The sequence below is a fragment of the Cavia porcellus genome, unplaced genomic scaffold (genome assembly GCF_034190915.1).
Source record: "Cavia porcellus strain 051 isolate PalLab524CR breed Dunkin Hartley unplaced genomic scaffold, mCavPor4.1 scaffold_1, whole genome shotgun sequence".
Lineage (NCBI taxonomy): Eukaryota > Metazoa > Chordata > Mammalia > Rodentia > Caviidae > Cavia > Cavia porcellus.
In genome coordinates, this window is record NW_026947484.1 from 203,219,692 (window position 1) to 203,243,627 (window position 23,936).

A 23,936-nucleotide genomic window follows, 5' to 3' on the forward strand; every position below is an offset into this window, starting at 1 on the left:
ACTGGAAGTACTAGCCAGAGCAATTAGGCAAGAGAGAGAAATAAAAGGGGTAAAGATAGGAAAAGAAGAAGTTAAATTATCATTGTTTGCAGATGACATGATACTCTACATAGAAGACCCCCTAAACTCCATTGAAAGACTGTTAGATACAATAAATAAATTCAGTAATGTGGCTGGATACAAAATCAATACTCAGAAATCAATAGCATTCCTATACACGAATAACAAAATCACAGAGAGCGAAATAAGAGAAACTACACTCTTCACATTAGCAAGCAAAAAAAAATGAAACATTTAGGAATTACTCTTAAGAAAGAAGTGAAAGATTTATACAGTGAAAATTATAATGCACTGAAAAAAGAAATTGAAGATGATCTCAGAAAATGGAAAGACATCCCTTGCTCATGGACAGGAAGAACAAACATTGTGAAAATGGCCATTCTCTCAAAACTGTTATACAGACTCAATGCAATCCCAATAAATATACAATCAACATACCTTATAGATCTAGAGAAATCACTCCTAAATTCATCTGGAACCAGAAGAGACCTGGAATAGCAAAGGCAATTCTAAGCAGCAAAGACAAAGCAGGAGGCATCACAATCCCTGACTTGAAGTTATACTACAAAGCAACAGTAGTAAAATCAACATGGTATTGGAATCAAAACAGAGACGAAGATCAATGGAATAGATTAGAACATATAACCACAACTACAAACACACTCAACCACCTTATCTTTGATAAAGGAGCCAAGCAGGTTCACTGGAAGAACGACAGTCTCTTTAATAAATGGTGCTGGAAAAACTGGCTCTCCATTTGCCCAAAACTAAAGCTAGACCCATGTCTATCACCATGTACTAAATTCAAATCTAAATGGGGCAAAGACCTGAATATTAAAACAGAAACACTAAATCTATTGGAAGACAAATTAGGAAGAAACCTTGGAGACATAGGAGTAGGTAAAGAATTCATGAACAGGACTCAAACCGCATGGGAAATACTTCCCAGAATCAATAACTGGGACCACTTCTTATTAAAAAGTTTCTGCATGTCAAAAGAAATCTCCAGCATAGTGAAAAGAAAACCCACAAACTGGGAAAAGATTTTAGTGAACTCTCTCTCAGACAAGGGACTCTTGTCTAAAACATATAAATAATTAAAGAAACTCAGACCTCCAAAATTCAAAGATCCAATCCAAAAATGGGCATCTGAGATGAACATGCACTTCTCAGATGAAGAAATGCAAATGGCAAATAAATACATGAAAAAATGTTCATCATCATTGGTCATTAGAGAAATGCAAATTAAAACCACACTGAGATACCATCTCACTCCTGAAAGAATGGCCAGGATCAAGAAAACCAACAACAACAAATGCTGGAAAGGCTGTGGGGAAAAAGGAACTCTCCTACTCTGTTGGTGGGAGTGTAGACTGATGCAGCCTTTGTGGAGGTCAGTCTGGAGATTTCTCAAAAAGCTGGGATTGGAAATCCCATTTGTTCCAGCTATTCCACTTCTAGGCATATTCCCAGAAGAACTGAAAGCATCATACCACAGTGATATATGTGCACCTATGTTTATAGCAGCACAATTTGTAATCGCCAGATCTTGGAAACAACCCAAGTGTCCATCAACTGAGGAATGAATAAAAAAGTTGTGGTATTTCTATACAATGGAGTATTATTCAGTTATAAAGAAGGATCACGTTGAGATATTTATCAATAAATGTGCACAGCTTGAGACCATACTCATAAGTGTAATAAATGAATCTCACATGTGTGAATACCGAATAGTTTCCCTAACGTAAGTAATGATTCAAATATATAAAAATATGTGATAATCATGATTCCCCATTATGTGACCTTGAAGCCTTATAAAGTTTTCACTTATTAATTGGAAAGGCTTTGTTCTGGGTTTCTTGATATGGAAATATTTGAAGCTATAGTATATGAAGTTTTATTCAAATATTTCAAGGAAAAAGACAGACACTATAGTAACTACTATTAAGTCGGCTTATTTGGTGGTGAAGCACTAGGTTGCTGAAACAGTGATGCTTTGACCTGTATTGTTATATTATTATGTCCTGTTTTATTTCAATCTCTCCCTTATTCATTAAAAAAAACTTTAGTTATTTCTTATGTTTTTTAAATAAGGGGAAAAATTAAAAGAATTAGCAGGATATATTATAGTAACTTTTTTTGATTTCTTATTAACTTGTTTTGAAGTCCTGTAATACTCCCACTATCTTGTTTTGACTGATTAGACTCTGTTCCATTCTGTATGATATTGTCAAGTTTGAGGGTATACGCAACTAGTAAGATTCACTAAGTTGCCCATTCTTGTTTGACTATTGTCTCCTTTGGAAGTTCTGTAATGTTTACAATGCTTAAGTTTTATTGGTCTTGTTCTCTACTGTTTTGTCCAACTTTATATCTAATGAGATAGACAATTCTTTTTAAGGAAACAAGAGACATTGTTGACAACCATTGTTGATAACCTTGTACTCTGTTTTACATCATGTGATATGTCTATCCTTGGTTTTGACTGACAGCTTTGTTTTGCTATATTTGACTTTATTCTCTCCCCCCCAAAAAGTAATAAGAACTAAGCAGTAATAAAACCCAAAATGTGTAAATTTTGTTGTAAAAAATAGAGGGAAAAAAGAGCCCTAAAGGATACAGCAGCAAGTGTATTTAGGGGTGTTAAATAGCTGACCATATTAATGTTTTCGGTTGAATCATTGAACACAACTGTTTGCAGTCTCACTGTTTGAAAGTCCACTTTGTATGCTTTGATACTGTGATCTGAGCCACTATCTCTAAGATGATAATATGTAATCTATTAACTGGTGATTTCTTACTGGTTTTTTTTTTGTAGTTCTGTATTACTTGTACCCTTACACTGCTTTGTTTTGTTTTGTTTTTTCTCTTTTTCCTTTTAAATAAAATTTTAAAAAGAGAATATTCTTATCCTTTTACAATATTTATTGAGGATCTTATATTTTGTACTCTTCTAGTTTCTTTCACTAGGAAGACAATATGGTATTTATACATGTGAGTTTGATTTATTTCACTTATGAGTATGATATCAAGTTGTATCCACATACCTACAAAAGCCTCAATGTAATCCTTTATAGCCGAGTAGTACTACATTATTAAAGTACCACGTATTTTTATACATTTCTCAGTTGATGGGCATTTAGGTTATTTACAAGATTTGACTATTACAAATATTGCTGCTATAAACATGGGTGCACATATATCACTTTGACATGATGTTTCAATTCTGGGAATATGCTCAAAAGTTGAATAGCTGAGTCAAATGTGATCCCCAATCCTAGCTTTCTGAGGAACCTTCAGACTTAGTTCTGCAGTGGTTGCACCAGCCTACACTCCTACCAACAGTGCAGAAGAGTTCCTTTCCCCCCACAGGCTCTCTAGAATTTGTTATTATTGGTTTTCTTGATCCCGGCTATGCTTTCTATAGTGAGATGGAATCTCAGTGTGGTTTTAATTTGCATTTCTCTAATGACCAATGAAGCTGAACATTTTTTCATTTATTTATTAGCCATTTGTATTTCTTCATCTGAGAACTATGTATTCATCTCAGAAGCCCATTTTTGAATTGGGTCTTGAATTTTGGGGGTCTGATTTTAAAAATTTGTTATATGTTTTAGACAGAATTCCTTTGAGGAACAGTTGACTAAGGTTTTTTTTTTTTTTTTCTTCTTCTAAGTTTTGGATTTTATTTTTGCTCTGTTGGAGATTTCTTTTGACATGTAAAAACTTTTTAATAAGAAGTGATCCCAATTATTGATTCTGGGGAGTATTTCTCATACTGTTTGATTTCTGTTCATGAATTCTCTGCCTATCCTTATATCTTCAATGTTTCTACTTAATTTGTCTTTCAGCATGTTTGATGTTTCCATGTTAATATTTAGATCTATGATCCATTTTGACTTTAGTGCATGGTGATGGGCATGGGTCTAGTTTTAGTTTTCGGCAAATGGAGAGCCAGTTTTTCCAGCACTACTTATTAAAGAGGCTATCTTTCTTCCAGTGAACATATTTGACCTCTTTGTCAAAGATAAGGTGGCTGAGTGTGTTTGTCGTTGTAGTTGTATCTTATAATTTATTTAATTAATCTTCAGGTCTGTTTTTATTTCAGTACCATGCTGATTTTGTCCCAGTAGCTTTGTAGTATAACTTTAAGTCAGGGATTATGATGCCTCCTGCCTTGCCGCTGTTGCCCAAAATTGGCTTTGCTATTCTAGGTCTATTGTTTCAGATGAATTTAGGAATGATTTCTCTAGATCTGTGAGGTGTACTTATGTCATTTTGGTTGTAATTGCATTATATCTGTATGGCAGTTTCTTCCAAGTATTAATGGAGTTAGTGGCACAATCATCTTCGCTATCTTGAGTATGGATATACAAATTTACAAGGTTTGTTCTTCCTATCTGTGAACAAGGAATGTTTTCCATTTTCTGAGATCCTCTTCAATTTCTTTTCTCAGAGTGTTGTAATTTTCACTGAATACATCTTTTAGTTCCATTGTTAGATTCATTCCTCAATATTTTGTTTTTTGGATGCTATTATAAAGGGTGTGGCTTCTTTTACTTCTTTTTCAGTGAGTTTGTTGTTTGTGTATAGGAATGCTATTGACATTTGATTGTTGACTTTTACCCAGCTACGTTAGTGAATTTTGTTATTGTACTTAGAAGTCATTCAATGGTCTTTTGGGGATCTTTTATGTAAAGTATCATGTCATCTGCAAATAAAGATAATTTAACTCTTCCTTTTCCTGTCCTTATTCCTTTTATTTTTTTTTCCTCTTGTCTAATTGCTCTGGCTAGTATTTCCATTACTATATTGAATAGGGATGGTGACAGTGAACATACTTGTCTTGTTACTGGTTTTAGAGTAAAAGCTTTCAGTTTTGACCATTTAATCTGATTCTGGCTTTTGGGGTTTGTCATAGATGGCTTTTATCACATTGAGGTAAACTTCATCTATTCTGATTTTCTGTAGTGTTCGTATCATGAAATTAGTGTTGGACCTTATCAAAATCTTTTTCAAAGTCTATTGAAATGATCATATGATTCTTATCTTTGGCTGTATTAATATGGTGAATTACATTTATTGATGTGCATATGTTGAACCATCCCTGTATTCTTGGAATGAATCTTACTTGTTTGTGGTGTATAATCTTTTTGATTATTTGCTGCATTCTGTTCACCACTATTTTATAAGAATTTTTGCCTCTATGTTCATTAGGGAGATTGGCCTGTAGTGCTCTTTTTTAGTTGAATGTTTCTCTGGTTTTGGTATTAGGGTAATGCTTACTTCCTTGAATGAGATAGGGACAAGTGTTTCCCTTTCAATTTCATTGAAGAGTTTGAGGAGTGTTGGCATTAGGTCTTACTTGTATTTCTTGTAGAGTTCAACTGTGAACCCATCAGGACCTGGGATTTTCTTTGTGGTAAAATTCTAATTACATTTTCAATTTCATTAACTGAAATTGGGTTATTCAGCAATTTTACATCTTCTTTATCAAGCACTGGTAAATCATGTGTTTCTAGGAATCCTTCCATTTCTTTTGTGTTATCAAACCTATGAGAGTACAGGTTTTTGAAGTACATATTGATTTAATATTCTGTATTTCCATAAGGTCTGTAGTGATTTCAACCTTTTCATTCCTTATTGCATGAATTTGAGTTTTTTCTTTCCTTTTTTTTGGGCTAGGGGCTTATAAATTTTATTTTTTCTTTCAAAGAACCAACTCTTTGATTCATTAATTCTTTGTATTGTTGTTTTAGCTCTATTGCATTAATTTGTGCTCTGATTATTGTAATTTCCTCCCTTCTTTGGCTTTAGGCTTGACTTGCTCTTCTTTTCCTAGATGTTTGAGGTATAGCATCAGGTTATTTATTTGTCTTCATTCTGTTTTCCTGATGTGGGAATATGCCACAATAAATTTCCCTCTGAGGATTGCTTTCATTGTATGCCATAGGATCTGCTAAGCTATATTTGTATTTTCATCGGATTGTAGATATTGTTTAATTTCTTCTTTAATTTGATCTGTGAACCACTGATTGCTCAGGAGTATATTATTTAATGTCCATGCACTTATGGAATTTTTGCAGTTTCTTTTGTTATTAATTTCTAGTCTCATGGTAGTATGATCAGACAACATGAATGGGATAATTTTAATACTTTTTCATTTACTTAAGCATGTTCTATGGGCAAGTATATGGTCAATTTTAGAGAATGTGCCATATGCAAATAATAAGAATGCATATTTTGACATTGTTAGATGGGACACTTTGTACATATCCACTAAGTTCACTGGTTGACAAGTGTGATTTGGTTCTGTTCTTTGCTGATTTTCTGTCTAGTTGATCTGTCTTTTTGTATCAGTGAGTGTTAAGGTCTCTATTTATAATTGTGTTATTGCTTATTTGACTTTTCATTTCTATTAATATTTATTTTATATAGCTGGGTACTTCCAAATTTGGTGCATGTATATTTAACATTGTTATCTCTTCCTCTTGAAGTTTTCCCCTAGTTAGTATGTACTGACCTTTATCTCTATTGATCATTCTTTGTCTGAGGTTCATATTGTCTACAAACAGAATAGCTAACCTTGATTTTTGTGGGGTTCCTGTTGCACGAAGTGTTGTTTTCCATATTCTGACTTTCAGTCTATGAATTTGCTTTTGGGTTAGATGGATTTGTTGTATACTGCAAATGGTTGGGTGTTATTTCTTGATCCATGATGCCAGTATTTTTCTTTTAATTGGTGAATTGAGGTCATTTACATTAATGGTTATAACTGATCATATTGATTTATTTTTTCATGTTATCTTTCTGCTGTTCGTTTTTTCCCCTCTGTTTAATTGTGTGTCCTTCTTAGTGTTTTTTTCTTTTTTTTTTTTTTGCTGTTGTTTTTGAGATCCTAATTAATTTTTTGTCTATCTATAGCATGATTTAGTATTTTTCGTAGGTTGGTTTCATGGTCCTGATTTTCTTCAGCTATTTTTTGTCATGGAAGTATCTTATTTCTCTGTCAGTTTTGAAGGACAGCTTTGCAGGGTACATCAACTTGGGTTGGAAACTGTTTCCCTTTAGAATCTGAAATACTTCACTCCTGCTCTTCTTGACTTCATTGTTAGTGTTGAGAAGTCTATTGTGATTCTGATGGGCTTTCCTTTAGAGGTGATCTGTCTTTTCTATCAGCTTTTAATATTCTGTTTTTCTGTTGAATTTCTGTGATGTTATTATATGGTTCGGTGTAGTTTTATGTTGGTTATGGATATTTGGAGTTTTATGTGCTTCACTTATGTCAATTTCCTTTCCCATGTTTGGCAAATTTTCAGTTATTACTTCTATGAATAGTCTTTTGATATAATTTTTGTTGCAACCTTGTTTTTCATTTATACCTATCAATCTTATGTTGTTTTCCTTTTCTTCATATTGCAACGGTTGAATTGTTATTTCCTGATTCCTTGTTGTTTTTAAAAGATCTTTCTGAGGAACAAAAGGACCCTTAGGCAGCAGCAGGGGTGGTGGCTCCGGGGTTCCCAGATTTCCCTTCCCAGAGGCCTCAACTTGATCTCGGGAACCTATCATCATGCATAAGCTTGACGTGTGCATCTGGGGCCTGCAGGCAAACAAGGATGGCTCAGGAGACTAGTCAGACTCCAGGGCCCATGCTGTCTAGTACAGGATGTGGCTTTTATGGGAACTCTAGGACAAATGGAATGTGTACTGTTTGCTACCAAGAACATCTTCAGAGGCAGCAGAATAGTGGCAGAGTGAGCCCAATGGGGACAGCCAGTGGTTCTCACAGTCCTACCTCAGATTCTGCATCTGTACAGAGAGCAGACCCTAGGTTAAGCAATTGTGAAGGTGCTGCTGGCAGCACATCTGAAAAATCAAGAAATATGCCTGTGGCTGCCTTGCCTGTAACTCAGCAAATGACAGAAATGAGCATTTCAAGAGAGGACAAAATAACTACTCCAAACATAGGTGTCAGAGCCAGTTGTTACTCAGCCCATTCTATTAGTTTCTCAGCCCAGTACTTCTAAAAGTGAAGAAAAAGCTCCTGAATTGCCCAAACCAAAGAAGAGCAGATGTTTCACGTGTAGAAAGAAAGTTGATCTTACAGGATTTGACTGCTGATGTGGGAATTTGTTTCATGGACTTCACCATTGCTCTGACAAGCACAACTGCCCATATGATTACAAAGCAGAAGCTGCAGCAAAAAGCAGAAAAGAAAATACAGTTGTTGTGGCTGAAAAAAATCCAGAGAATATAAATTTGTACTTGTGAAGAGACTGAAACTTTGTTTTTATTTTAATATATCATAGGAAATAATTAAAGAGCAGATGCATAGCTATTTTTAAAAAAGATCTTTCCTTTCTTGTTCACTAGCTGCAGTCTTGTTTTCCAGACCTGAAAGTCTTCCTTCACTTTTGTTGAGGCAGTTTTGTCATCTTTCATTGGAATTTTTGATTTCCTGGATATCTGTTTGAATCTGCTTCATGCATTCTGTTTCTTACATTGTTCATTCTAGGTTTCTATCTTTTTGCAGTGTTCCTCAATTGTTTTAACTATGTTTTCTTTTGATGTGTTCATTATTTATTCTATTAAGTTTATCATTTCTTATTTTATCTGGAATATTATTTCTGATCTAAGTTCCTTTTCAACTCCTTCCTGGAGTTGTTTCTTTACTTCAGTTTCTATCATTTCAGGAGTTATAAGTGTATGACTTATGTTTTTTTTTCTATGTCAATGTCTGCTGGGGTTGTTTGGGATGGGCTAGAGGTTTGAGATTGCATTTTGCTCTTTTGTTTTGTCATTTTTCTGTGTTGCTCTGAGGAAGCAGAAGGCAAGGTCTCAGTTGTTTCCTGGGTTGAGAATATCAGTCCATACGTCAGGGAGTTACAGGCAAGGCAGCCACAGCCAGTTATGTAGAGCTCATTTGTTAGGCCTTACCAGGTACTTAATGGCACATGTAGGCTCCTCAAATGTAGGACATACATTTTTCAGGCCTTAGGCACACCCCGTGTGAAGCTTCCTGTCTGATTGAGGTTGCTAAGTGGAACTCTCCTAGCTGAGTGGCACACCAAGGCACACAGCTAGCTAAGTACGCTATGCAGTGGCCCACATATGGCACTGGCTTCCAGGTAGGTTTCACCTCCTGGTGAGGCCTAGTTCTGTCCCTCTACAGTCCACAAATGACTTTTTATATAGCTTTTGTGGTTTATTTTGCCATTGATTTCTACTTTCATTGCACTAAAGATCAATGATATGCACAGGACAATTTCAACTTCTTTGAATTTAATGATGTATGTTCTATGAGGTAGTATGCAGTTTATTTTGGGGACTGATCTATGTGTAGCTAAGAAGAATGTGTATGGAACACTATAGATACGTACTAAATCCATTTGTTTACAGGTTTTGTTCAGTTCTGATATTTATTTGTTGATCTTTTTTTGTTTAGTTGATCTGTCTCTTTGTGACAGTGTGATATTAAGGTCTCCCATTAAAATTGTGTCAGTGCTTGTTTAGTATCTTATGTCTGTTAATATTGTCTTTGTATAGTGGGGTGTAGCAGTATTTGGTTCATGTATATTTATGATCATTATATCTTCTCTTAGAGTTTTCCCTTAAAAAGTAGTTTTTGTCTCTTTTGATTAGTTTTTGCTTTATGATCATTTTTGTCTGTAAATAGAAAATATACCCCTGCTTTTTAGAGGTTACTGTCACACAAAGTATTGTTTTTCATTCTTTGACTTTCAGGCTATGAATTTCTTTTTGAGCAAATATGTTTCTTATATGCAGCATATTGTTGGATATTGTTTGTTGACCCACATTTTCAGCCCCTTTTTTGATTGATGAATTGAGACCATTTGCATTGACACTTATAACATATGTATTAATTTTTCCTTATCATTTTATTTTCCTATCTTTTTCCTCTGTTTGTTTGCCTTGCCTAGTGGATTGTTTTTCGATTGATGTTCTTGGAATTGTAATCTTTGTAATCTGCTTTAAAATTCTTGTCAGAATATTTAGGAGATCTGGTTTGGTGGTCATGAATTTCTTCATTTGTTCTTGGCAATGGAATTATCTGGTTTCTCCATTGATTTTGAAAGGTTTTTGCAGATTGCATCAATCTTGGTTAGAAACTGTTTCTTTCAGGACTTGAAAGACTGCACTCCAAGATCTCCTTGATGAAAAAGTTTGTGTTGTCAAGTCTGCTATGATTCTGATGGACTTTCCTTCATAAGTGATTTGTTTCTTTTCACTAATATCTTTTAATAGTCTGTTCTTGTGCTGATTTTCTGGAATCTTGATTATTATGTGCCTTGGTTTATTTTAGGTTTATTTTGGACATGGCTAACTGGAATTTTGTATTCTTCATTTATGTGTTTGTCAAATTTTTTTCTGTGCTTGGGAAGTTTTCTGGCATTACTTCTATGGACAGATTTTTGTGTCATTTGCACTGTCTTCACTTTTTCATTGCCTCTAGTCAATCTTATTTTGCTCTTCTTTGCATCATCTTGCAGATCTTGGATTGACGTTTCAGGGTCCTTTGCTATTTTTGTTAAAGAAATATTTCTTTGCCTAATTTCTACTGCAATTTTGTTTTCTAGTCTGATATTTTGTCTTCACCTTGGTTTATTTGGCTGCATATATTTTCAATAGAATTTTAATTTCTTTGATATCTTTTTACCTTGGTTTCATGGATTCCATTTCTTTCCTATGTTGGGCATTCATGGCTGCCATTATTTTTCTAAGCTCATCCACTTTTTAAAATGTGTGTCTGTTCTAGGTTTATCAAGGTTATCCTTCTTTCAATCATCTCTTTTTTACCTGAGTGACTATTTCTGATCTGATTGTCTCTATACTTCATGCATTTTTTTTTTTTTTACTTCTGCTGCTATCACTTCAGAAAATTCATATGGCTGGCTCCTGATTTTTTTTTTTTTTCATTGCTCTCTGGACCTGTCCTGGCGTGGAGGTCTGGAGTTTCATTTTGCTTCTGTGTCTTGCCATTTATTTTTTTTTTTTTAGATTTTAACTTATTTTCTGTGTTCATACCTGCAAATTACTTATGGTAGGTAGATTTATTACCAATATTGAGGCTTTCATAGGAAATTTCTATTCCTTAGAGGTGTCTTCCAGGTGTAACTGGCTCTTGGTTTTTGTGTCTGCTCCAAGATCATATATTTTCAGCTTATTAGCAATTATAAGTTGATATCTATTTGGCCCAGCACCCAGTCCTTTGGTTCTGGACTATGATGATGATTATGACCCCAGACTATCACAGTGTTGTCATACAAGGGAGAACAACTGAGTACAATGATTATGACATTCTGGATAAACTAGTACAGTTAGCAATAACAATAGCATGAAGCATAGCCTAAAAACTGACAAATGTTGATAAGTACTAATTTGGTATTTTTAACTATAGGAATAAGTATACAGCTATATAATGAAATCTGATATAAACCAAGGACTTACATTCTGTGAGTTTGTCCTTAGTTTGATCCCTTGTGTGGAGGCTTACAGTTTGTAGGGGAAAATAGCTATATAATTTAAGAAAAAAAAATATAGGAAATTCAAGGCTGAAGGACCTAGGATGATCACTCACACTTTGGAAAACAGGAGAAGAGGACAGGAGAGAAAGGATAAAGGATAAAGCAAAAGAATATTGGAGCAACTCAGAAAGATAGAGACAATGTACACTCACATGAAAATATCAAAAATCCAAAAAATATAAGTGAGGAAAGATATAAAATAGACAAATAAGACAAATAATAAAAGTAAAAGCCTAAACAACCAAAAAAAAAAAGACTGAAAAAGGAAAACAAAACAAGCAAATAATAAAATAACAACAAAACAAAAACAATAAAATTCCTTTTGTACCCTCAGTTCTGTACCAATGTCCAAGTCATTGGCCAAATTTGTTCTGTATAACTGTATCAAGTCTGCAATAGGATTAGTGCTGGGTTAGGGACTGGGTCCAGATTCTTCTTCCAGAAATTTTATGAATGTCTCTTAATGTGTTTGTGTCACTCTTCCTGTTGCTGTGGTCCTTTTAAAGGCTTCCAGTCCCATGTACAATTGGGCCCTTCTGGCCTTTGTACAGCCTCCTCTGTTCCATTGTGCTGTGTCTCTCTCCTTTCTACTGGGAGAAAGGTATCAGGGAATGCTGGCTTCTCACATGTTGATCTACCATGGTCCAAGGCTGCTTAAATCATTTTTGTGAAAAGGAAGGAGACCAAAGGATTGAGGAATGTAGGAGAGAAGGGAGCACAAAGAAATGGAAAAAAATTAAGATGAGTTAGATATGTGTTACATCTCCCTATGAAGAATGTTATCATTTTGTATTCCAAAAAACACTAAGAAAATACAAATGTAAAAAATAAACAACTAAAAGCAGTAGAATGCATTAAAAATAAATAAATAAAACAGAAAAAAATGCCATCTTAAATTTGAATGCTTCTCTTTCTATGGTGAAGCATCATTGATATCTATTAGATAGATCTCTAATGATTTTGCTTTTTTGCTTAAATTTTACACAGTGTTAGGGCATTGCTTGTATCTTACATGTTATACTCTGGCTGAAGTGGTCTGCTTGATGGTGGAAAGATATACTAAAAATAGAATTGTAAATTGCTTTTATTTAAAAGAATGCCTGAAAATTCAGTTTTGTATAGAGAACACCAAAATAAACAGCACTGGGTTATCAACCTAAACCTAGCCTGTTAATATTTATGGATATTTATGGAGTTGGTAACTGTGTCACATGCACATTGGCCCACCTCCATGTGATCATTGTGGACTTGTGTTACCATGACAATGTTTAGTGACAGTCATTGGTTGAGTGATTGGACTGGGTCTACTTTATTTGATCTTTGTGTCTATTGACTGTGTGATGGGAGTCCTTGGAAATACTGCCTTCAATTTTCTTCTACCCAGCCTCCTTTTACCTCTCTGTTTTGTGATTTACTGATTCTATGTGTTCTAGAGTGACCCATGAAAGACAGTGGAAGACTGTGTGGATAAAATAGAGGAATAAGAGAGAAGAAGGGAGAGAAGAAGATTGACTCATTGTTGAATGTTTAAATGAATGACAATATCCCTCACCGTTAGTCACCTATTGATTGTGTCATAGGGCTGCCTCTCAGACTCCCAGGAGGTAGCGGTGGTTAAATTTATGCTTATTGGTAGTACTGTAGGTGTCTAACTTGATTTTATTTTTGAGCCACATTGCATTCTCTGTGACATCAATAGTGTGCTACATTCCCTGGATCTGAAAAGGGCCACTGACAGGCAGAGCAGGGATGTCTACAGAGCTACCTTTAATATTCTATCTTTGTCTTACTACCCATTGGATATATAATAGGGTAGGGCATTCTCAGGTATGTGTCCCAGCTGTTGACAGGAAGGTAGAAGAGAGGTAGACTTTTAGCCTGCTGTAGGGATACAAGAGGCTTTCTTTTGAGAAGATGTTGCCCTCATCTTCTCCATTAGCCAGGTGAGTGGCAGTGAGGACCAATGAATTAGTGCCCCCAAAATAGCAAAGAAAGATCTTTATCTAGGTGGGGTTGCCATCCTTGACCAGAAATAAGGACCTCTGTAGGAATGGGATTTATTGATCTAACTTCATTTTTGAAGAAGGAAGAAGAATCTTCAAGTCAAGGAATCCACAGATGATAGCTCAGCATCTGAAAAAGGCAGGGAACTGGGGTATTCCTTAGGGACTCCTAGGGATCAGAGCTCTGGGTGCAGTGGTCTCAGCCCAGTGACACTTAAATAAATTTTATGGACATGGAAGAGATTACATGAATGCTGTTTTAAGCTGGTGTTTGAAAGCATGTTGTTGCAGTGGTAGTAGGAAACTCAGATCTATTGACCAAAGAAGGAAAATAAAGCTTCTTTGTTCTCTGACAGTTTGATCCTCAAAGATTCAACAGAACCAAGAGATGACAGTAAGTTTCCTTGTTTGAGCCAAGGCAAGAAACCAGATCAACTGTCCTAAGTGGATTCCAAAGCCAACGTGTGCAGGATGAAGATTCTGTCTCCTGCCAGGTTGTGGGACTTGGCCATCAGCCCTCATATTCTCATCTCAGTGTGGAACCTCTTTGGTTCAAGCACAGTAGTAAATCCTCATTAGAAACCCACCTGACATCAAGCTAGTCCCATCCTGATGTCTGACCCTGGGGCTTAGGCCTGTCCTGCTGCTTGGTGGGCTAAGTAGGGGGCAGTAATTATTTGGAAATCTTGTTTTCCAGCCAGAATAAAAGTAATAATGTATTTTTTCTGGAATGGTGGTAAGTCTGGATTATTTTGCTCTGGATGCTGGTCTGACAAGAGGGGCAGAAGCAAGAGGGATTCTTGTGTGTCCTGAACACCTGGAGAAGCTGCCATATTGGCCAGAGGAGGATTAGGGTTCTATTAGGCTGAAAACAAACCTAGCCATGTGAATCTTCTCCCAGGTGGATAGAATACTTTCATCCCCTGCATCCCTCACCAGGATTTTGAATGGCCCTTTAAGTGATCTGAGCATCACTGTGGTATGAGTAGCATGTGAATAGTGTCAGGATGGACATAGTAGTAGCAAGTAGGTGGACACCAAGCTCATAGGTGGCCAGTGGAAGGAGAGAACCCACTTCCAGTCACAGTTGGCCTGGAATAGACCTTCGTTACAGCCCCACCTACTATACATCCTGCTGTGTTGCCCATATATTGCCATGTATCCAAAGGGTCTAGGTGAGCTGGTGGTAGCTTACCCTTTATACCTAACCAGGTCCTGATTCCCTGATGGGACTGCTATTGTGGGACCCATTGCAAGTGGCAAGAAGTGTGTGACACTATCAATGTTTCTGTTGAACAGGATATCTCACTTTGGATGCTCTTCAGGTGGACCCAGGTCAGTAACTAGGAGTACCTTCAAAGTAGGTGTGAGTAGGGCATCCTTATGCCAGAAAGTCTCCATGTCCAGTGGTGGTAATGGTAGCAGGGACCATGGAGTCTTCTTTTCCTTGTGTCTTCTCTCTGCACCTTGACATCAGGCTGATTTCTGAGGACAAAAAGCTCTAGTAATGATTCTGGAGTGAGCCCTCCCTTTACCTTTCCCATCCCTGCTGCCTACAGAACAAGGTTGCACAGCCACAGACCTGACAGCTTATGGGACAGACATGGGGGTGTCCATCAGCTAGGGGCATTTTGGGGCAATGAGAGCCAGAACTATACTATAAGAAGAGTCTTCCAGTCATTTAAATGAATTTATTCCAGGTTTAGGGCATCCAGATGGTACCTTGGACAGAAGAAACAAGAACAGGAGATGGCTTATGGAAGGCATCAGAGAAGGAATGGATGGGAGAGTACAGATAACTGTGGTTCTTAATGGGGAAAAGTTAGGAACAAAGGCAGCCCTGAGACCCCCAAACCCACAATGCTCTGGCCTCCCATCAGTCCTCTGTTCAAATGTATTCACCACCCATTTAGTCATCAATGCATTCCTCTGGGAAAACATCAGAGCAGATGTGTGTGTGTGTGTGTGTGTGTGTGTGTGTGTGTGTGTGCGTGTGGTGTGTGTGGTGCCAGGGACTTTATAGAGCACCCGATTTCCTCAGGCCTAACTTAGCCTAGCTGCAGAAAATTTGATGTTCTGTCAATTCACAGCCCAAAATGGGCTCCTCAGGGTTAATTGCTGCTTAGGAACCAAGTCTGGACTAGGCATTCCCTCACTCTGGCCCAGATTGGCCTGGCTAGAACCTACTGCTCACACAGGCCACAGTAAGTTATGACATCTCCTATGTCAGGAATTAGCATGCTTCTGGGGGATGGGGAAATGGCACAGTAGGTGGCCCAGGAGAACAAATCCAAGGAGTGGGATAAAAGGTGGCCTTACTGTGTACTGCAGGATGACTTTAAGGTTGCAATCCTCCTGCTTTGTTTCTGGGTGCTCACTTGGCAATGTACACTACTAAACCTGACTTAATCCCTAAGTACTGTTGAATGAGTGAATAAAACTTCATACTTTTCCTTATGGAGGATGTGAAAAGACCTCCTTCGCAAAGGGAGCTAGAAGTGGAGAAATGTTGGGATCTCTGGAGATAGGGCTTCCACCCCCCATTTGTGTTTCTTTGTTTACTTTTTTTTTGCCAGTACTGGGGATTGAATCCAGTTTTTGGAGCATGATAGAGAAGTTAGGGCCCCAAAGCACCTACTACTGAAGATGGTCTAGAAAAACAACTTGTTTCCTGTTATCTTTTAGGCCAACAGTATAGCAAACTGACTGGAATTTGCAGCTGCTTGTAATCATTCTGTAGTCCATGGGAACCAGCAGTGGAAATGGCAAATCTTTGCCCTTGCTGGAGAGAAAGGAATGTCCCCTTCTTTCCCTACTGGTCAGTATGGGGCATCTCTCCACAAAACAGCATCTAGAGGGACAAGGATGCCCCTCACACAAAACTCCTGTGTATTCTTTATCCAGGATAAACTGCAGAGTCTGAACATTTGGGGAAAAAGTGCTGGTATGATGTTCACAGAGCTGGACTATATGAGAATGAGAGAAGGTGAGGACAGAGCAAAGAGATAACATGATCTTTGTCTCCCTGGCTTTGGTAAAGTGAGGCCAGGGCAGCAGCAGGGTCATGAAGGCCTAGTCCAGCACAACCTATAGCCTGATGCTCCTCCCCAACCATAGCACTAGCTCTTCCCAGCTCACCCCATGACCCTGGGCCTTCCCTTCAGTGTCTCTACCTCATCTGCTACAGGGGATGCTTGACTTTCCCTTCAGCACTCACTGTCTCTTCCACTAACTTCCTTAGGTAGCCTGTCATACTCACAGACCTCAGGCACTGATTCATGCTCTTTCTTATCTTGCTGTTCCTGTCTCCCATCTCTCTTGAAATTTCCTCTGAGCTTCCAGTGTGCTCCATGCCAAGCACTGCCCCAGCATTTTGGCCCCTGAATCTAGAGCTAACCCTCAAATTCGACTTCCTATTCCTCTCAATCCTCAAGCTCTCCAACCCCAGTTCTCCCAGTTACTGTAGTTAGAAACTGCAGCAAGTGAATGATCCATGTTCCCTGTCAAGAGTTGTCATCTGATTTACCTCTGTCATCTTCTTCCTGGAACTTTCAGGTTTTAATTTCAGGGTTTTCCCCACCTATGCTGCTGCAGTTGTCCCCAGATACTAGCTCTTGCAGGAATCATAGGCCAACTTTTATCTTAGGGTGACATCACCACATCTGGTTTTATTTTTTTTTTATTTTGAGACAATTTCTGCTTAATTTGTCCTGGCTATCTTCAAACTTGAAATACTCCTGCCACAGCCTCTGGTGATGAGCCTGCTAGGATTACAGGAAGTTTGGCTCCTTTAAGGTCACTTTCCTACAGGTCCACATGATCCTTACACGTGGTCTTAGAATGGGTCCAGGGTTCTTCTTTCCCTTCTGGGACACCATAATCTGCCTTGTTTCCTACTCACTGTGTGTTTGTACATGAATAGTGATGGAATGGAGGGAGGAAAAGGCAGAACAAAGAAAGGAAGGAGGAAGGGAAAGAGGGAAGAGGAGAATAAATGGGGAAAGAAAAGAGGAAGGAAAAGATGGACGAATATTGATTTATTCCAGGGCAATGAGATGACTGATGTTATCCCTCAATTTTGGTCTCCCTGACACTGACATAACTATGCCTCTTAGAAGCCCAGAAGGTGGAAGATTCCTTGAACCAGAGAGGAGGTGTTTTTGTACCTATGGTCATTATTCCGCTCATGACTGAAGCTCTGCCCTACATGTCAAACTGGATTTATTTCCTACTCTAAATGTGTGCTCTGCCTCTTCCACTTCCCCTGGAACTGCACGGGGCTGAAGAGGGAGAGGCCAGCATTTGCCCCAGAACCTCCCTACTCATATTGTCCTTGCTGTTATCTCAGTGTGTCACTCTGAGTAACAGGATCTAGAGATGGTTCTGTCCTGAGAAGCTGGTAGGAGGTGAGATCCTCCAAGGCCAGGAGAGTCCTTAGGTGAGGAGTTAGTATTAAGTTGTCAGGGATGAGGTGACCCTGGGCAATTAAGTGTTTGGGAGCCTTTAAGAGTCTCACTTTTTCAGTCTGTGTAGTGGGACTGAAGATGTCCCCATCAGGCATGGTCTGAAACCTTGAGTCATTCTTCTACCATGAAAACCATCCTGAGTCCCTCTGCCTCTCACTCTGTTCCCACTGTCTCTGTCTCTAGGACCCTCCCTGCATCCTTCCAGTGTCCTTTCCTGGTCAACCTAGTAGTGTGACCACAAGGGAAATTGCTCAAGTTGTTCTGGGGGTCAGGGATGATGTGGATTCATGGACTTGGGTCTGCAAAGCTCCAAGCAGTGTGAGACCCAGCCACAGGAGACCCAGCACCCAAGGTTTTAGAGCAGCTACTATCCTAACACATTTTGTAGGAGAAAGAAGATGGCTGAGGTGATCAGCACAGGGGAGCTATTTATGGGCCACCTAGCTGGCTGCTTTCCCAGTGTAGTAGACAGATCCTCCCTCTAATAAATCGATAAAGAGTAAGAAAATTGCTGGCAACTGTTTCAGAAATAAGAGAGATAACAGGTCATTTGTCCCTGGTCGGGATTGTGCAAAGTAAAGAGAACAAAAGGTGACAGGGAACAAGAGGAATTTACCCAGAACTCCAAAGTCTGCCAGGGAAAAGTGTCCCTCTGAGCGCTCTTGTGTCTCTTCTCTTCATCTGATTTTCCCTGTCTGCAAGTCAGAAGGTTAGGTATAAACACCCGGTAATTGATGTCCTTGTGTGTCCGGGTGGGTGTATGGATGTTGAATTGACCTTACTGTACCTGGAGAAAGCCAGAAATGCACTGGGCATAGTGGCGCACAACTATAATCCCGGACTGTAGTTTCAGGCCAGCCTGGACTACATACTGTGTTTACAGCTAGCCTGAACTGTATAGCAAGAACATATTTCAAACACACACACACACACACACACACACACACACACACACACACACACACAAAACCTCCAGGAAACAGAAAGAAAGAAAGAAGGAAGGTAGGAAAAAGTTAAAGAAATGAAAATCAAAGGACTCTCTGCTTCCACAAGCCTTGTGTGGTTTATTGGTTACTGTATAGTTCATGCGAGGAGACAACAGCAGACACTGGACATTCTGGAGTGGCAAGGACAGGATATCTGCTCTGAATCTGCTCAGCCCAGTGCCTGGGCCTCACAGGAGCCCCAGGTCAGGCCCTGGAGCAGAGTAAAGTTCTGTGAATCCTTCCACAAACCCACAGCTCAGGTTCCATTTGCAGGATCAGAATGAACATCAGGGGGCCCTCAGGGACTTGGCTTTTACTGTGAGATTCATAAATAATTCTCCTGTGCTCCCAGCGGGTAAGAAATCTTGAGCCAGGAATAGGGGCTGCAGTTGTGGCCACATGACCTAGCTGATTGGTGAGTCTGCAATCTTGGGTCAATTTGGATCCTAGGAGAGGAGCAATGTGGTACAGGCAACTGGTGCTATGTGTGCTGCACTTGGCTGCTTTGTATACTGTCCTGAGCTGGTGTGCAGAGTATAGGTTCAACCTATATACAGGAGACAACTCTCCCCTGTACTCCATTCACTGAGGTAGGATGATGAAAATGCAGGAAGGGAAGCTGATCAACATTGCGTCCAACAGAGGATGTCATGGTCTTAGTATACTCTCCCTCTGCCTTGCTATCACTAGGGGCTCTACCTCTACTATCTCTATGAATCTGAAAACATATTCAAGTTGGGAAACTGGTAAAAGTCTTTAATACTTGCTCTGTGGAAGGTGAAAGCAGGAGAATTGCAAGTTGGAGCTAAGTCTGGACAGGTTAGCAAGACTCTGTTTAAGATAAAAAAAAATAAAAATAAACAAGAGCTGAAAATATAGTTCAATGGGAAGGCCTAACTTCAATAACTAGTACTGATGGATAAAGTTTTTAAGAAGAAAAACATAAAAGAAAGTTGAAGGAAGTCAGACACAGCCTTGCATAGCAACCTGAGTACCAGAATTCATTTGTCCTTGGACCCCAGAGCAATAGATGCGTTGTCTCTCCTGACGTTAGGAGTGGTCAGAGCTGGTGAGTGTAGGGAGGAGATCCGTACAGGGCCTATTCTTTCTGTACTGATAGCAGAACTGTCTCAGACTCTCTGTCCTCATCTCTAGAGCTCTATTGTCATCCCTTTGTTGGTGTTTCCCTTGCTCACACCCAGTGACATCTCATTACCCTCCTTTCACAAGCTGTTTCCAGCCTTTAATCCTAATCTAGGCATGGAGGTCAGAACTGTGAAAGTTAACTGTGGTGTCAAGTTGAAATACCCATCTGATTGGCTTAGCAGAGTTCTGGTGTAGATGATGGACTCACAGGTGTGGATGACAACAACCAATAGGCTTGTAGCCTGGATGAAATAAAAAGGAAATGTAGAAGGAAGTTTCACTTCTGCCATTTGCAGGAGCTCGTCTTCACCATCTGCTTTGCACATCTATCTCCAGGCTTCCAGAGCAGACCCTTCAGTCTTCCAAAGCAGACAGTAGCTTCCAGATATAGAATTCAACAGAATTCTTCAGTGAGCTCCAGATCATCCACCTTTGACTGGATCATCCAGCTATCTAGCACGGAGACAGCTCTTTTATATTCTTCCACACCTGCCTCTACAGACGGTCATTGTAAGTTTACTTTATAAATTCCACATCTAAATAGAGATCTATCTCTCTGTAGATGTTTATAATATTAAATTTGTTACTCTAGTGAGCTCTAATTGGGATTTATAGAAGAGAATTTTACAGGGACTGAGAAAACAAGATGAGGACCAGTGAGGCTTTGTACTCCAAAGGGGCTGTGTCTCAGACCAGATCTAGGTGTGAAGTATCTGGAAACCATCATGGTCATGACTGAGATAGAGCCCAGACCACACTGTCACCGATGCTTGCCAACGGGAGCCTGAGCTGGAGCTGAATTAGTCTCACTAGGGAAGTTCACAATCAGGCTGTGTACTTTTGCTCAAATAGGCAGGTCTGCTAGCAGTCTCAATGTCATCATATGGTATTAATAATGGTTCCCACTTCAATCTGATGGCCATTAATGTCTTGTGATGCCTTTTACTGACTATTGTAGGCTTACTCTACCATAGCTGATCTCTGCAGCTATTCTGCATGGGTTGATGTGTCTGAAGCTCTTAGATATTAACAGCTCTTAGTGTTTGTTGCTCTTTCTTTTGAAATGTTCACTCTGTGCATACTACTCCATAGAAGAACCTGAAGTAGATTTACAGGACTTATGGAGGCCACACTACATTGGAGATAATTCACAGACAGGTTGACAGAAACACCAAAGTAAGTCTTTATGTAAATAGAGTCTGGGCTTTAGCATATGGGGTTCAACACTGGATGGAGCCCTCCTAGTAAAACCAGAGAAGTGGGGGACTACTCAAATGGAAGCTGCAGGCTTGTAGCTTTGAGAGTTGGGGCAGAAACCATGGAATCCTCTAGATGGCTAGTGGTGGGAGATGTGAATGTTAGAAATGAGCCTAGAATTATACTTCCCTGATCTTACCCACATGATCCCTTCTCCCTTGTTCAAAAGTAAACTGTGGCCTCTGAATTGGCATCATCAGATATGGACATAGAGCTGACTAACTCCTTGCAGTCATGTTGGAGTGGAATGGAGGAAACAGGATGCTAGATAGTTAGAGATTAGAACCTAGATCACCAGGGACAACACAGAAGTAAGTGCAAAGTCTATAAGTATGGAACTGGGGAGGGAAGCAGAGGAAAATGAATCTAGGTAGAGGGAAGGAACAGCCTCCAGCCAAACTACCTTGGCATCTAGCACTGGAAAAATAGAAGATGCAGGTACTTCTAAGCTGTCTCAGGGATCCTGATACCAGCATCCTGCCTTGGGAATGCAGGTGTCTTGTAGCCAGGTTCGAAGGGACAGATCTTCCATAAATCTCCCCTAAATGTGATAAGACTATGGGGAGAGTATAAGCTCCACACACCAGCTGTGTGACTCAGCACTCAGGGGTTGAGTGAGGACCACGGTGCTGTTGTCCTGATGATCCCTGGGCCAGTGCTCAGGATCCACTGTAGATAGTACAGACAAAGTTCTTGTCTCTACCTACTCCCTTAACACGGGGCACTTGGCTAGCTAGTGGACTCCAAAACCTACTCTGCCAAGATCTGTGGCACTTCAAAGTTCTGTAGCATGTATGGAACTGTGCACTGACACACCAGAAACTTACTCATAGCCCTTGGGCCTCTTTGCTCATTTCCATGGTGATCTTGGCTTATTCTTGCAAGCTATCACACCAGCTCCCAAACTGTATGTGTATGAGCTGCAGGTCTCCCAGGGGCCCTCAGTAAGCCATGCAGAAGTTTTACATCAAAGGCACTGCTGAGAGGAGACTATACAGGGCTCTGAGTCCTACTTTGTATCTTCTTAGCAGCCTCTATAGACAGCTAAGGTTGATGCATGGGTTTTCTGTGAGCAGAAGTCAGGTTTCTGGCTGTTCTGACCCCAATCCTCAAGGGGCTCCCTGGAGGTAGACCTACGTGGCTGTTCTTAGTGGCAGGCTATCTAAAACTTAGTGTAATCTACCGGAGAGAAAGAAGAGGTCTCCTGGTGTTTGATTGCATCTCAGGACTACAGTCTGCTCTCAGTGTGGCTTCTAAAATGACAGCATATGAGCAGTATCTGGCCCTACCATGAACACCACTAAAAACAACAGTTAGGGCCAAAAGGAAAGGAGTGAGAGGAAGTAAGATGGACAAGGAGTAGAGAATGATGTCGAGAAAAATCCCCAGAGATTTTAGACCTTGGACTGGCATGGCCTCTCTAGATCCCCACATTCAGGAAGCCCAGATCAGTTTTCTAGAGGCAGGGTGAGCTACTGAGGACAGGATGTGATAGCACAGATATTTGGCCAGAAGAGCAATCACTCCTTGTTCCTTCGTCATGGCTGTCAGAATCATGTCTCATGGGTTTCAGGATGTGTGGCAATGTGGCCATCAGGTAGGACAAAGGTCACAAGACAAAGGCTCTATGATCCTCTGGGCTCTGGGTCCCTTGGTAGGTACAACCCTGCCCATCATCACTGAGGCCAGAGTATCCCTCCCTAAGAACTCTCAGGTCAACATCAAATCCTGACACCTGGTGATCCAAATCAACGGTTGTACTAGTAATAGAGTACAGCAGACTTGGTCCAGGTGAGTGACTGCCCTTCCTGCTGCCGTAGTCCAGACTCTCATGTGAGTTGGACCTGAGCCTCAGCACCCTATCCCGTCATACTGTCACATCTATACGCCATGTATTTTTCTACACATCTGCATAGGGTGCTTATAGGAGAGGCCAAATCACTGATGGTGCCATGCTGTACTGTGTCCCTCTGGGAAATGGGGCACATATGTGGGGGAAAGAAAGGAGTTCGGTGCAACTCAACTATGTAAGGACCTACCCCAGGGTTCCTGTGAGGGCCAGTATCTGGGCTCAGTAGGCTCAAGGTAAACCCTGTGTCCTTCCCTGTCCAGAATGTTCACTGTCAGCTACACTGCTCTTGCCTAATTTTACTAAACTGAAAAGTATCACAGGGAGTCTTTACGTCATTTCTTCTAAACAGAGCCTCATTCTTCACTTGAGGCTAGTCTTTTCACTATGTTGCTTGGGCTGGCACAGAATTCACAGGTTGGGATGGCAGGTGAATGACTCCATGCCTGGGACATTTTGTGCTTTCTGCAAATACCGGAAGGGGACCTTGTACAGACAAATCCACCATAGGCACCCAGGGTCAAAGATGACAGCCTCTCTAGCCATGCTGCTGACACCCAGAAAGGACCAGTCAGAGGAAAGGAAGAGGCACAGTGAGCATGGAGATGGAGAGATTTCCC

At 39.7% G+C, this 23,936-nt stretch overlaps 1 protein-coding gene and 1 pseudogene across 1 annotated transcript in view; both read left to right on the forward strand.

Annotated features, from left to right (window-relative positions):
• Window positions 1-23,936, forward strand: part of LOC134474320 (neutrophil gelatinase-associated lipocalin-like) — a 76,640-nt gene that overhangs the window by 48,566 nt on the left and 4,138 nt on the right. Inside the window, exon 2 of the mRNA XM_063241886.1 lies at window positions 20,547-20,720. The gene's annotated coding sequence lies outside the window, so the exon portion shown is untranslated. The remainder of the gene's footprint in view (window positions 1-20,546; window positions 20,721-23,936) is intronic.
• LOC100722543 (AN1-type zinc finger protein 5-like) lies at window positions 7,680-8,334 on the forward strand (annotated as a pseudogene).